This window comes from Bidens hawaiensis, unplaced genomic scaffold (assembly GCF_021521415.1).
Source record: "Bidens hawaiensis isolate Kalapana, Puna unplaced genomic scaffold, B.hawaiensis_p1.1 tig00004551_1, whole genome shotgun sequence".
In the NCBI taxonomy this organism is placed as follows: domain Eukaryota; kingdom Viridiplantae; phylum Streptophyta; class Magnoliopsida; order Asterales; family Asteraceae; genus Bidens; species Bidens hawaiensis.
The window spans coordinates 501323-517044 of record NW_027491277.1 but is presented as its reverse complement, the minus strand read 5'-3'; the positions used below and the strand labels follow the sequence as shown (position 1 = coordinate 517044).

The 15722-nt window shown below is 36.2% G+C and overlaps 1 pseudogene across 1 annotated transcript; it reads left to right on the top strand.

Annotated features, from left to right (window-relative positions):
* Nucleotides 1-10448: 10448 nt before the first annotated feature.
* Nucleotides 10449-13660, top strand: LOC143626940 (putative receptor-like protein kinase At1g80640; annotated as a pseudogene). The gene is made up of 10 exons (XR_013152513.1): nt 10449-10745; nt 10807-11002; nt 11084-11337; nt 11425-11557; nt 11646-11709; nt 11809-11904; nt 11968-12064; nt 12970-13088; nt 13177-13266; nt 13349-13660. The product of XR_013152513.1 is annotated as a putative receptor-like protein kinase At1g80640 (transcript).
* The last annotated feature ends 2062 nt before the right edge of the window (nt 13661-15722 follow it).

The following is a 15722-nucleotide window of genomic DNA, read 5'->3' as shown; positions in this document are numbered from 1 at the left end:
GAATACATCGTGTATCCCTTGCATTTACTTGGGCAGTCGCAATCCTAATGCAACAGTGCTGATTCATTCAGGTACCTCGAAAGGTCTAACGAAGCGAGGACTTAACTTTCCTTTCTTACTGAAGCGAACAACGCCTCTCCAAGGCGAGACCTTTAATAACACTTTGTCACCAACTTTGAATTCCAACGGTTTACGACGGACATCGGCGTAACTCTTTTGGCGATCACGTGCCGTCTTAAGTCGTTTTCGAATTTGGAGAATCTTGTCGGTGGTTTCTTGGACTACCTCGGGTCCAGATAATTGATTGTCTCCGGTTTCAGACCAACACACGGGCGTTCTACATTCCCGACCATATAACGCCTCAAATGGTGCGGCTTGAATACTTGTGTGATAGCTAGTATTATACGAGAATTCCATTAAGGGTAAGTGGTCATCCCAACTTTCACCTAAATCGATCACACAAGCTCGGAGCATGTATTCCAACGTTTGAATCGTCCTTTTACTTTGCCCATCGGTTTGCGGATGATAGGCGGTGCTAAGGTTAAGCTTGGTGCCTAAGGCTTGTTGGAAGCTTTTCCAAAAATGAGATGTGAAACGACTGTCTCGATCAGAAATTATAGACAGCGGTACTCCATGCAAAGCAACGATATTGTTCACATAAATACGCGCTAGTCTATCCATTGAATATGATTCATTGATGGGTATAAAGTGTGCCGATTTTGTCAATCGATCCACAATAAACCAAATAGCATTGTGTTGTCGAGTCGTTTTAGGGAGTTTGGTAATGAAATCCATAGTAATTAACTCTCACTTCCATATGGGAAGTTCGGGTTGCTGGAGCAGTCCCAAAGGCTTTTGGTGTTCATCCTTGACTTTCAAACATGTCAAACATTTCGCAACATGCGAAGTGACATCTCTTTTCATCCCATTCCACCAGTAGTTCGCTTTGAGATTACATTTTGTCACTACCGGGGTGCATCATGTACTTGGACTTATAGGCCTCGTTCAAAATTTTCTCACGCAAATCCCCAACGATTGGTACCCAAATCCTATTTCCGAGTCTAAGGATACCATCGTCACCCTTGACTAACGAGTCAATGGTGCCGTTACGTTTTTTGTTGGAGATTTGGTTTTCATTGATCACTTGAGTTTGAGCAGATTTGATTTGTTCGAGGAGATCAATTTGAAGTTCTAGACGCAACGCTCGGACTCTTTTGGGCTTCTCATGTTCTTTGCGACTTAAGGCATCAGCCACGACGTTGGCTTTGCCTTCATGGTAAACTATCTCATAATCATAATCATTGAGTGTTTCCATTCATTGCCGTTGGCGAATGTTAAGCTCTTTTTGATCGAAGATGTGTTTTAGACTTTTGTGATAGGTGTACACGGTAAATCTTACTCCATAGAGATAGTGCCTCCATATCTTAAGTGCAAAGATTATGGCGCCTAACTCTAGATCGTGAGTCGTATAGTTCTTTTCGTGTAATTTGAGTTGACGAGAGGCGTAAGCGATTACTTTCTTACCATTAGTACACATCCCAAGCCGGAGTGAGATGCGTCACTAAATACCACAAAGTCCTCAGTACCTTATGGCAAGGCCAGTATAGGTGCTTGGGTGAGCTTTTGTTTGAGTATATCGAACGCCTCTTGTTGCTTTGTTCCCCATTCGTATTTGATGTTCTTGCGAGTTAAGGAGGTTAGGGGAACAGCAATTCGAGAAACGTTTTCAATGAACCTACGGTAATAGCAGGCCAAACCTAAGAAACTTCGAATCTCGCTTGGCGATTTTGGGATCTCCCACTTAGAGATAGCTTCAATCTTAGCGGGATTGACTTGAATACCGTTGACATTGATGATGTGACCAAGAAATTGCACCTCGTGCAACCAGAACTCACATTTCGAGAACTTGGCGTACAACTTCTCGGTTCTAAGAATTTCAAGCAAAGTTCGAAGATGGACTTCATGATCAGCCTTTGACTTAGAATAAATAAGTATGTCGTCGATGAATACGATAACAAATTTATCCAAGTAAGGCTTGCAAATACGATTCATAATGTCCATGAACGCAGCTGGGGCATTAGTAAGTCCAAACGGCATGACCGTGAACTCATAATGTCCATACCTTGTTCGAAAAGCAGTCTTTGGAATATCCTCTGCTTGGACTTTGAGTTGGTGATAGCCGGAACGAAGATCGATTTTAGAAAAGAAGCTAGAACCTTGAAGTTGGTCGTAAAGATCATCGATTCGAGGGAGTGGATAAGGATTTTTGATTGTGACCTTGTTTAATGCACGATAATCGATACACATACGCATAGATCCATCTTTCTTTTTGACGAATAAGATTGGTGCTCCCCATGGTGACGAACTCGGTCGAATGAAGCCTTTTTCTAGAAGCTCATCGAATTGTTTCTTTAAATCCTTCATCTCGGTTGGCGCTAAACGATATGGAGCTTTGGCGATCAGAGCAGTATCGGGAATGAGATCGATCCTAAATTCTACTTCGCGATCTGGAGGAATTCCGGGAAGTTCATCAGGAAAGACATAGGAAAAGTCAGAGACTATAGGTATGTCCTTTATCTCCTTTGGCTTTGATTCTTCAGTGACGTAGGCCATGAATTCTAAGCATCCTTGATTTAAACATTTGTTAGCCCTAATCATGAAAATTATGCTAACTTGGCCAGCGTCTTTGTCCCCTTCAATTCGAATCGTTCGTTTATCAGGGGCTTGAAGTTCAACGGTTTTGCTATTGCAGATGATACGGGCATGGTTATCGGATAACCAATCCATACCAAGTACAATGTCAAAACCAGCAAGTGCCATTGGTAAAAGTTGAATAGGCAGAATATAACCAGCTAAGTGAATTTTTCTGTTTTCAAGGGCTTCGGAGATCTTAACGATTTTGCCACTAGCACTCTCGACGCTTAGAGTTTTATTTAGCTTTATTAATGGTTCGTTTAATAGACTACAAAAGCTATAATCTATAAAACTTAAATTGGCACCCGAATCGAATAAAACTCTAGCATGGGTGTCGTTGACTAGAAACGTACCGGTAATGATTTCCGGCATGTCAGCGGCTTTCTTTGCGTCGAGTACGAAGACTCGATCATTTCCCTTCTTGTTCTGGCCACTTCCACCCGCACCACCAGTCGCGGGTTTGTTCTTTGGGCACTCGAAGCTCAAGTGTCCCATCTCCTTACAGTTGTAGCACGTCATCTTCTTTTTCCAACAATCAGCAGCCGCATGACCCGTACGGTTGCATGACTCACAAACTTTAGGAGGCGGAGCGAAATTGCATCGACCCTTGTGGTACCTCCTACATGTCTTGCATGGCGTAGCATTTGAATTGAATCGAATTTGGTGTTGATTCACTCCTTTGCCTTTGTAGTTGGTGCTTCCTCCAGCTCTCCCTTAGGCAGTTGTTGTTGTAACCTTCTTATCTTCTTCCTTGTTGCGGATCATACCGCCCATCAGGTAACCAGCTAACTCCATTGCGGAATCAGCGGTTTGAGGTAGATGTGACACACACACACACATATATATATATATATATATATTTATTTATCACAACATATCTTTTACTCTTTCTTTGTTATGTTTTCTTTTATTTTCTTTTATCGAGGTGTCGAGTATAACCTCGACTTAAGGTTTAAGCCTTTATAATATTTTATTATTATATTTATTGGCGTTAAGCCTTACCTTTAAGGCTTACGAAAACCCTAACGATTCGAGCAGCACTCCAACGCTGCTTCACTTCTCGATCAACTCTTTTTCTCGACACTCCTTCCTTGACACGCAAATCAATGAACGCCAATCTTCAACAATTGATGGTACATCTTTCGAGAACAAACACCTTTCTTGTCGTATGTAGGTGAAGGGTGGCACGAACTTCGAGGAAACGTTGGCACGTAAATTGAGGAATCGGGCATGCAAATCGAGGTGGATCGAGGGTACGTTTTTCGAAGTTTAGAGAGAGGCTAGAGAGAGAGAGTAGTGAGTGTGATTTTGGTGTGGTTTATGAAGACCCCGGACCTGCTATTTATAGGTAAAACTTTGGGTCCGATCGCGGTACGCGACGGCCTCTCTGACCCCTATCGCGTACCGCGACGTAGGTCAGATGAGTCACAGGGTAGGCCTGCCACGTGTCGCCACGTGGCAGACGGTGTGCCACATGTTGACACATGGCGAACGACGTGCCACGTGTGGCCACGTGTCGGGACACGTGACGGAAGGGGTGCCACGTGTGGACACGTGGCGATCTTGTGCCAGAGGTGTCAGGCCACGTCATCGCGGTACGCGATGACGTAGGCTCAACATCGATCACGTATCGCTGTTGACCTCATCTAGAAACTTTGACCATGCCCCAGCGCGGTACGTGATGGGCTTGTCTTTTGTCCCGTCGCATATCTCGATAGGACAAGAAAACAAAATTTTCAGTTTTAACCCTCAGGTTTGGATTTTGGCAAATTTGATCCCTAGACTTTTGAAAAGTTGACATTTTGAACTCGAAATTTTCATGATGTTACATTAGAAGTCCAATTGGACTAGCGAAAAAATGAATAAAGGCACGATAATTGTACCAAAACCTCGATTAGGGTTACGACGGTGGAGGATTTGGGGGATTTTGGTGAAGATGAAACTAGAGTCTGAGTCTATTGGGAAGCCGGTTTGGAGGGGTTTGATGTGGATGAGTTTTGATTTTGAAGGTGGAGAGGGGATGGTGGTGGCGGCGATGCCGGTGGAGAATAGGTTTTTGCCGAGGCCGGTGTTGGCGGACTAGATGGTGTAGATTGGGTGGGAGAGTGTGTGGTGGTGGCGATGGCGGCTGTGACGGTGGCGGCGGAAGAAGTGGCGGGAGTGAGTGAAGAAGAAAAGTAAAGAGGGAGAGAATGACGATTGTGGGTGAATTAAAATGTTTTTTTTTAATAAATAGATAAAAGGACCACATTATCCTCATGTGCATGGCACATGACCAGATTTAACAAAAAAATTAACTCCGTTAGTGACAAAGCACGTAACTTGATAGGTATTTGAAACTTAAAGGATATTCTTTGTCATTAAGTTTGCTAAATGACAACCACTGAAAAAACGTGCAAACATAATTGACAAGATTTGCCATTTTGTCTAACTAATAAAACGTTCATAAACATTGATTGGTTTATAAAAAGATGATAACCTAAAAGGTAAAAGGTTTTAACAAAATCGAAAAAAGAAAATAAAAACATGTAAATTTGTACCACTTGCAGTGTGTTTGACCGTTTGCTATCAACACTGGTTAAATTCAAATATACTTCATTAAAAATCGATTCTCCCCGTCGCGAAGCACAGGTGTAAATACTAGTAACATTTAAGACTGAAACGTTATATATAGTACTTTTGATTTATAACAATAACATAGTAATTAATTAATATCTTGTTCATTTATATTTTTTAAAGTAAAACTAGTATTAAGCCCCACCGCGTGGCGGTGGGGTGAAAACCATTAAAAAAGAGTGACCTCAAAACATTTTTCGAACCCATGTGTTGATGGGCCGGGGGCGTTGGATCCGTGCTTTGTGGCGGGATTGTTAAACCGAACGAAAAGTAGACCTAAAAACATTCAATCACGACCATTTTTTGTGGCTTGTTAACACGTGAAAAATAGACCGAATAATAAAACATAAAAATAATAACAAAGTCGTCTTATGACCGAAAAGTTGAATGAGGAAGATAGACGTAAGAACGTTGAACAACACATGCGTGTTGCGGTTTGTAAATTTGCAAAATTTAGACTAAAACATTAAATGCAAATTTTGTAAAAGATGAAAAGTATTAGAGAACAAAGTTGAAAGTAAAAAATTGTTGAGATTAAAAACAAAACATACTTTGTGACAAACGTGTAAAAAACAAAAGGTATAGGGACTAAAGACAAAATATGAAAAATATATAATGAAAAATAAAAGAATTTTTTTTTTGAAAAAACCTTAATGCACAATGTGCAACTAATTATGCACATAAACCTTTACCATTGTTATATATATATATATATATATATATATATATATATATATAATAGCATTTAAGACTGAAATCTCATTCGTTAAACCAACCCGTCAACCTCCGAAGGGCGAAGAACCCGAGAGGCTATCCAAACAGAAAATTTCAAAACATGCTCTATAATTGATAAATATGCCATCTGTTTGGTAATTATGTTATCAGTTGTTAGATATGGGGGTACACCAACTTATAGCTGTAAGCTCAAGCAGAATAAATAAAATATGCATGTGTTAGGTCTAAGTTTGATCGTACTTGACGTAAACTTCATGTATTCATATCATACATGACGATATACATATGTACATTTATACACTATACGTGTAATTTTAATAAACGTCCCTACAAACTATATTCCACAATGAATGTCATTTCTTATTAGCATCACATGATATATAGTTCTACGGTCCATTTTGTAAATTTGTATATATAAACTTGTAAAAGGTTGGTTATAAGTTTATAAATAACATACAGGCTTATACTAATTAAGGACATGTGTTTATAACTTTATATAATTTAGTCAGATTATTATTATCGTGATTACAAACACAAAATTTTATAAATTGATGTAAACAACGAAATCCGCTGAAACTACAATTTCATTTTCGTGATTAAGAGTAAATATTTATAAAACAATATAATATCATATGTGCAACAGTTAGATAGATAGAATGTGGCTCAATGGTAGAGCACCTCACTATCACCAACTTATATGGAGATATGAGGGATGACCCTGGCTTGCCAAGGTTCGAGTCCTGATCTCACCCGATTTTACCGGCTCCTCGTTGTCGTGCCATTAGGCGGGTGTGGGGGTCGGGTTTTATCCGGTGAATCTCTTAATAGGGTGGACCGCTAGGGCTTCGTCCGTCCGGAATAGTGCCGGCTCGGGCTACCTTTGGCCAATGGGGGCCTCATACGAAGTACCCGACGTTACTTAGTTGGTCATTAAAAAAAAAAAAAAAAGATAGATGGAAACTTAATTTTTAAATTAATAAATTAATGATCCGTTTTTATTATAGTTATTTAGATAAGCTTGCTTTAGATTATCCAAAAGGTCATTTTCTTAGGTGTTTAATGACTTAATAATTTATTATTTCTGCTAATAATTAATTATTTGTGTGTAGGTTTCTTTAGTTAACTACCTTTCACGTGGATTATTTGTTATTATCAAAACGAGCGATGACCAACAACTAGCCACCCACAAGTGACGAATACAAACAGAACGCATACGAATATAGATAACATGCATTTCTTAATATCGAGTTGGATTTTCATTTTTTTAACAAACATTATATTTTGTGTATAATTGATTCGCTTCTCATATTTGAATTTACAACTAATATGATCATTTTCGTGAATGTTTCCCTTACGAAACCTTAAAAACACATAAAAAAAACATAGTCATCTACCACATCATAAAAACATAATTCTTTAAAAATTAAAAACACATAAAATCCCACCCAATAGCTGTCGTGCTGTTTGGCGGGCGTGGGGGTCAGGTTTTATCCGGTGAATCCCTCAACAGGTGGACCGCTAGGGGCTCCGTCCGTCCGGACTAGTGGCCGGCCCGGGCTACCTTTAGCCAATGGGGGCTGCGTACGGGGTACCCGGCGTTACTTAGTTGGCCGTTCAAAAAAATAAAAGAAATTTTAAAAACACAAAAAAAAACATTGTCACATCATCTTTACACCCCAAACTCCCCACCTCCCTACCACATTTTTTTTAGTTCTTACCCAATAACTTCTAAAAATAAGTTCCAAAAATTCCGTCCACAATAAGTAAAAAATGATGACATATAAAAACATCCAAAAACAATTTTCAAAAACATCTTATTGTGTATGCTCTAAGGCTATGTGTAGTGGATGTGCTACAAATTGGGGCGTTTTGCGCCGTGTAGCGCCCAGTTATTAAGGGGTGAGAATTTTTTTTTGGGGCGTAATAGTGTAGGGGCTACAATAGTAATAATATATATATATATATGTATATATATATATAACACACACATACAAATATAATAATAATATAATCAAAGTGAAGCAAGGCGACAAGCAGTCCTCGCCCCACCCACAATTCGCCCAGGAGGGCGGTGTTCGCGCCCCAAATCGCCGGAATTCGTTCTTTCCTTGTGCCCACTACGTATGGCCTAACTTTAGATATATCCATAGCTTAACACTTTTAGATATTGTTTAGCCAAGTGCATATTTTAACCACACTTCAAAGAAGTTGAAGGGATCTTCTTACACTCGTCTTTGTGGTTTCGAGGATATGCTTACATTGGGACTCCCCCCCCCCCGCTCCACTCTCGTTTTTGGATAGTAGCCCTAATCTCTTATTCTTGAAAAGTCATTAATTTAGTGACACTGCATTTCTCTAATCGTTGCAGCTAATCTCTAAAGGTATTGTGTTACCCACTTTCTATGTGGAGATATTATTTGGAATTAGTCAAGTCCACTCACTAAACATGGTTACATACTCTCTATGGGTCATGCCCTCCATTTACAAGCTCAATACTTCTTCCTATGCTATCTCTAGTTCTTTCTTTGTAACGAGCTTTTCCATCTTTGAATACTGAAATCACTCTAGGTCATTCTATCCACGTTAGGGAATTATATGAAATGAAAAAAACACATATCACAACTGAAAGAAAGGGGTTGAAGAAGAAAGCCAACACCGTTGTTTAAAAATGTTTCCTTAAAACATATTTCACAACTCTACTGGGAACGCGTCTTGCTAGAATAGCCTCATATACACCTCTAATCCTAGTAGACTGTTGAGCTTGAAATCTTCAATCTAGCTCGAAACATTTACCAGATAAACTTTGATATAAAAAAATAAATAAATAGAATATTATTTTTAAAGTAACAAAAAAACATAAAAATAAAAATTCAAACTCAATTTAAAAATAAATGTGACATGGGTATTCATGCCACACGAGCGTGACCATCTACATTGCATCCACTGGGAGGCAAGTCAAAAGGTGGAGATGTGGTGGTGTTGGTTACGAGGTGATTGAGAAATATCAAAGATGTGACCCGCTCGTTTTTTAGTGTTTTTAACTTTTTACTCTCTTTTACTTTCAAAAGAATTCTTTCTAGCATATGTGAACTTTTCAAAAAATATTGGTTTCTTCCAAGAATAATTATGTATTTATAGTTACAATAATTTAAATATCAAAAACTAATTCTTCAAACAAACTTAAATGTAACTTTAATGTTAATTGGTAAAATTAATAAGAAAAAAGAAACACTTTCTATCTGACTAATCAACCCTTATATTTGACGAGATATTATTTGATTGTTTATGTATATACATGACATCGATTGTGATATTACGCGTCTATATAGAAGAGTATAAGTCGTATATATATAAGAAGTAAAAACTAATGCACCGGAGATAGTTAATAACTATACGCTGATGTATTAAACATATATACATCCACTGATCCACATTTAATATCTAGGGGTGGATTCAATACAGATAAATTAACATACCGATATACAAATAACTAAAGTAGTTAAACCACAAAATGAATCTTATTATTTGTACGATACTTCTCATCTTAAAAGCTATTTTTATTTTATCTAAACACTAATATCTAAACGTTTGCCATCACCACTTTAGTAAGGTGATCAGAAGTTTTACCTTATGTTTATCTAAAGGCTTCTTATGTATGACGTTACCGGTTCACATCCTACTCATGCGGCGTATTCTTCGATTTAAACTTGAATGAAGCACCACTGAAATGTATTAAACCTCACAATATCATACCCCCTAAAAACTTTCCACAGGTTTAGCTAGTCTATATACCAGAGTGTGCATAATGTGGGCGCGACGGAGACTACAAAATGGAGGAACATCACCCCTCCCCAGCCGACAATATGGATGGAGTGTTATTTGTCGCCGACAAACCTTTGAAGATTAATATTATTATTATTATTATATTGTGTTGTGTGTGGTATATATATATGCATGTATATATATTGGGCTACAATACAACTACACATTAGGGATAAACAAAATTGGTATTAGTATCGGTACCGATTTGGTACCGTCGGTACCAAAGTTTTGAGTTTCGGTACCAGTATGGTACGGGGCCAGTATTCCCAAATTTTTACCTTCAATACCGTTACCGAACCGAATATTTCGGTACCGGTACCAAGAATTCGCGATTTTCAGGACTGGGACCGTACCGGTACCGATCTTATCCCTACTACACTTCTAAAACAAAAACTTACTGACTGGACACCATATGACACGAATCGCCTCATTTTAAATCTCCTCTGTCACACGTAGCCTCGCATAAATGAAATTCAAGAACCTTAACTATAATGAAATTGTTTGCAACAATAATTGTCAAGAATCTTGGAAGAAAGGAGTCACCCACCATAGGACTTTTCTCCTTTCTTCGTTCTTTCCTTCCTTGTTTCAACTATCTCTATCTTTCACCAGATTTAACCAGTCTCTTCACCACTTAAGACTTCACTTCTTCTTCAGTCATCATCCTGACACATTCATTATCATTATTACCCATTAACCCATCTTCCAAAATCCAACCTCAGTTATCCCAATTAAGTATGACAACTTTCATGGGTCTTATCTTTATTTTCATTTTAAATTTTCAAATTGCCACCATTTATGCAACACCCAACAACAGTTTCACCTTACCTCTTCATCTATCTTCTTCTTATTCACCTGCTCCTGCACCTTCATGGTATGTTTCATTAATTACTAGGGTTTAATTACAGTATTATTATTTTGTAAAAATTGAATCTTTAGGAATGATTATTTTGATGAATTTGATCAGGGGTTCAAGATAAATCAACCCACCAAACACATTCACACAAAAAGCTTATTATAGCCCTCATTTCAGCCTCTACTTTAACAGGACTCATATTATTGCCCTTAATGTGTTTGATGATATGCCGCAGAGACAAAATTTTCAGATCCAGCAAAGCCCGGGCCGATAGATTAGGTAATATTAATTTCCCATAGCACAAAACATTGAATTTTATTTAATTTTTTTTTCACAAGTTTTTATTTTTTTGAGTTGTAGATCAGTTAAGAGGGCTTCCATTAAGTTCATTTATCAGTAGAACTAATAGCACTTTCAAACTGAATACGCAAAAGCCGTCGGTGACAATTATGGATTACAACTTGTTACTAACTGCGACAAATAATTTTCAAGAAAGTGAGATATTAGGGTCGGGTGGATTCGGGTGCGTGTATAAAGCTCGACTCGATGATGACTCGTTTGCTGCAGTCAAGAAACTGGATAATCAAAGCCGAGACGCCCTCAAAGAGTTCCAGGTTACTTAAATCAAATTCCTGTTAATTATAACCGTTTCTTAATCTTCAAGACTCGATTTTTCACGATTTGTGATTCGGGCTTTGCAGATGGAGGTTGATATATTGAGTAAAGTTCAACATTCGAATATAATCACCTTGTTGGGATATTGTGTTCATGATGAAACCAAGCTGCTTGTTTATGAATTGATGCAAAACGGTTCTTTAGACACTCAGTTACACGGTAACATGTCGTTTTTAACTGATTTGTGATAAAGTTTGTGTCTTTTGTATATAAAGATTTTAAATTTAATGCAAATTGATGTTTATAGGGCCTTCTTGTGGATCCAATTTAACATGGTATGGCAGGATGAAAATTGCTTTAGATACAGCAAGGTGGTACCTTCTGTAAAGCTTTAAATATTCTGTACATTAAATAAGGTCTTAGTATTATTATTTTTATTCTTTTTCGACTTATTTTTGTGTTTTTAATAGAGGGTTGGAATATTTACACGAGCATTGCAAACCTCTGTGATTCATAGAGATTTGAAGTCATCTAATATCCTTCTAGATTCTAGATTCAATGCCAAGGTAACACATTTTTATATGGTTTCATAATTTTGGACTTATTATTAACGTTTTTTTTCCTTAAAGCTTTCGGATTTCGGTCTTGCGGTTATGGATGGTGCGAATAAGAACATTAAGCTTTCTGGGACATTGGGTTATGTAGCTCCCGAGTATCTTTTAGATGGTATGTCCCACATTTCTTGAAAACTAATTTGAAATAGAGAACTACGATAACCACATAAATATCTGCACATATATATTAGGTAGGTTTGAAATTTAATAAAAAAAAATCGTATCGAGTAAAATTTCACTCATAACAAAAGCTACTGGTAAAATTTTAAAAGAAACAAGAATTGTCTTTTACTAGATTTGAAATTTAAATCAAGAAAAAGATTTGTCTTTTACTAGGTTTGTAATTTAAAACTAAAAACAAGAATCGTCTTTTATTTCGTGGGTCCTATTTATACACAACCAAAGTTAGCAAAAGTTGAATCATAAGAATGCTTTGCCTTTAGGTTATATTTATCTCATACTTTAAAGTATGAATATGGGTGTAAACGAACCAAGCCACTCGTGAGCTACTCGAGATTGGCTCGCTAAAAGCTCGAATCGATCGAGCTTAATTGAACTCGAACCTAAAAATAATCTTGTTTAAATAAACGAACCTAAGGCTGAGCTCGAGCTTCACTTATCGAGCTTAATCGTGAGCCTATACGAGCCTAGTATGCATATAATTTTTTTTAGTGTATCAAATATATATTTATATGATAATTATTGTTATGTATACAATTTTGATAAAAATAACTAAATAGTGAATAACTTAAATATATAAAAAAATATTTACAGATGTACAGTATAAATTAATTAATAAATAATAAATAAGCCAAACTCGAGTTTCAGAAATAGAGCTTGAAATGAGCCAAGCTCGAGCTCTAGTACGTTAAGCGAGCCACGCTCGAGCCTAGTCTAGACTGGGCTCAGCTAGTTTACACTCCTAGCTATTATTTTTATACGTAATATAACATATGAATGATGATATAATTATTCCTTTTATTAGTTAAATTCTAAAACTATTGTTTTTGTTACAAGGGAAATTAACCGATAAAAGTGACGTATATGCGTTTGGAGTTGTACTCTTAGAGCTTTTACTAAGGAGACGACCTGTTGAAAAGCAAGCACCATCAGAGTGTCAATCCCTCGTCACTTGGGTTAGTTTTTGCTCGGTTTTCGGATCTAAAATGTAATATTTTACAAAATTTTGAATCTGAAATAAATCGGTTTTATAAACTTTTGCAGGCTATGCCTCAACTAACAGACAGATCAAAGATTCCGAGTATCATAGATCCCGTAATTCGGGACACAATGGATCTTAAGCACTTGTATCAAGTAAGTTATAACTTATAACTCATTTGTTGAATGATTTATGATTAATACTATAATAATTAATAAACCGATATTTGGCGTGTAGGTGGCGGCTGTGGCGGTGTTGTGTCTTCAACCAGAACCAAGTTATCGCCCATTGATAACAGATGTTTTGCATTCTCTTGTTCCTCTTGTACCAGTTGAACTCGGTGGGACCCTCAGAGTTAGTGAAAATAGGGTTGCTGCAGCATGTGATTCATGAGTTCAGTTTTTGATTTAGATAGTTGTAATTGTGTAATTATATTGATTAAATCCATTTTGTTAGATTTAAAGTTTACACACATGAATCCTAGTTGATATAGAGTGTAACAAGATAAAAACATGTTTTGGTGTTTCTTAAATATAATCTAGAGTATAAAATTAATAGAATATTTCTGAAGATAAAAACATGTTTTGGTGTTTTTTAAATACAAGAGTATAGAATTAATAAAATATTTCTGAAATTGAGAGACCTTAACCTATATAATAACTAAATATCATATTTCTCTAAATTTATTTAATATACCACTTTAGATTCTCTAACTCTATTATTATTTTACTTACAAATACTTATTTTATTAATTTTTTCTCTTTCTTATACTCTCGTAAATATATATAAAGATGATGTATGGTATCTTATAGTTGAGTATTACCATTCATTAAACTCTAAATTATATATAGACCAAGATTGAGAGAAATATAGTAAGTCTTTGCAATTTAATATTTAGAAGTTGGTATTAGTTGAAGAATGACAGTTGAGTTACACTAATTATATGTTATAATAAATAGTTAGTTAATTGTTTTCTAAAAGCGAAAGCATAAAAGTATTTTTAAATTTTAAGCATCAGAAAGGAATAAAAGTTTATGCTTTTTATTGTTTATTTAAAGTGAAACAGAATTTGCATCATCTATATAACTTCAGCTACAAGTTTACATTACAACGTATCATTCTGCAAATGGAGACTAAGGGGCTGTTTGTTTATATCTGAACCATTCAGATGTAAACATCTGATTCATTCAGATTTCAGACTGTTTGGTTTCAAATAGAAAAACATCTGAATGGTTAAAATTATGTCTGAATCATTCAGACTTGTTGCTGCTGAATGGGACAGAGGCTCATTCAGATCTGACTCATTCAGGTCTGAATGAACCAAACATCTCCTAAATAAACCTGTCAAAAAATTCATGGTGTTCTTGTCATCTTTTGTTAACTCACATTATGGTATGAATCTATGATGGTATCTGCAAGATGCTAAGTTACTCACATTTTGCAGTAGATAAACCCGCCATCTAATGTCATGTAAACGTGCCATTTATCCATCATATTATAAGTTATAACTCTATTTCAACGTTTGCATCAAGTATTCAACATTAGAATCTTGAAAAAGAAAAAAAAAAGAGAAATGAACCCATAAAACAAATTAAATCAACTTTTGTGGTAACCGTTGACGATAGAGGCCATGACAATGGCGGCAAGAGGCACGACGTGCGACAAGAAGTTAAGAACTATGACTAAAACTATTAGAGTTACTTCTGTAAGGGATTAAACCGAGTTTATCCAAAGATATTGAGCTAATACACATCAACACTCACGACCAAATTGTAGATTTATTCACAAAAGTTCTTGGTGCTAGACCGTTGCAATTACTACTTACAAGTTGGACATTCATAACCTTCATACTTCAACTTGTTAATGAAAGCTATTGTGATTTTATTGTTAATAGTTCATGATACTTTACTAGGGCCATTCAAGTGACTTCGTATAATTTTTTTGAATTCAATTCCACCCCATACAGAAATATTAGGTTGTCACAATGTAATTGTCACACCTATAAAATTTGTGATGCCACTATCCGCTATGATTTCTTTCATATAGCTTATTTCACTTCTTTGCCTTTTAAGTGTATATGTGTGGAGGGAAAGATTTGGATCACTACCAAATGACCATTAGAGTAGGGCTGCTTAACGAGTCAACTCAACTTTAGCTTGAGTTTGAAGTTAAACGAGTTAGATCGACTTTACTCGTTTATTCTTAATGAGCTTGCATTTAAGCTCGCACTTGGCTTGTAAAAAGCTTGAGACTACTCGTTTAAATTAAATATTATTCAATATTTATTTTAATATTTAAGTAAAAGTTATTAATAAGTTAAAATTAGGGTGGTTACTATATATATACTATGTATAATGCACCACCCATGGGCAAATTAAGACAACCAATTTTAAGTAATTTACAAATTTTTAAACACATTATACAACCTTAAATAGGGGCATAATAGACATTCTAACACTAAATTTAATGTTCTTTCATATTTATTCAAATTATTTACAACAATGCCCCCTCAACTTTAATCAACATTTGGAAATTTAAAGAATAGTTACCACTTTGATCCCCCATCTTTTAACTATATATTATTTATAATTTCACTTTTAACCCAAATTCC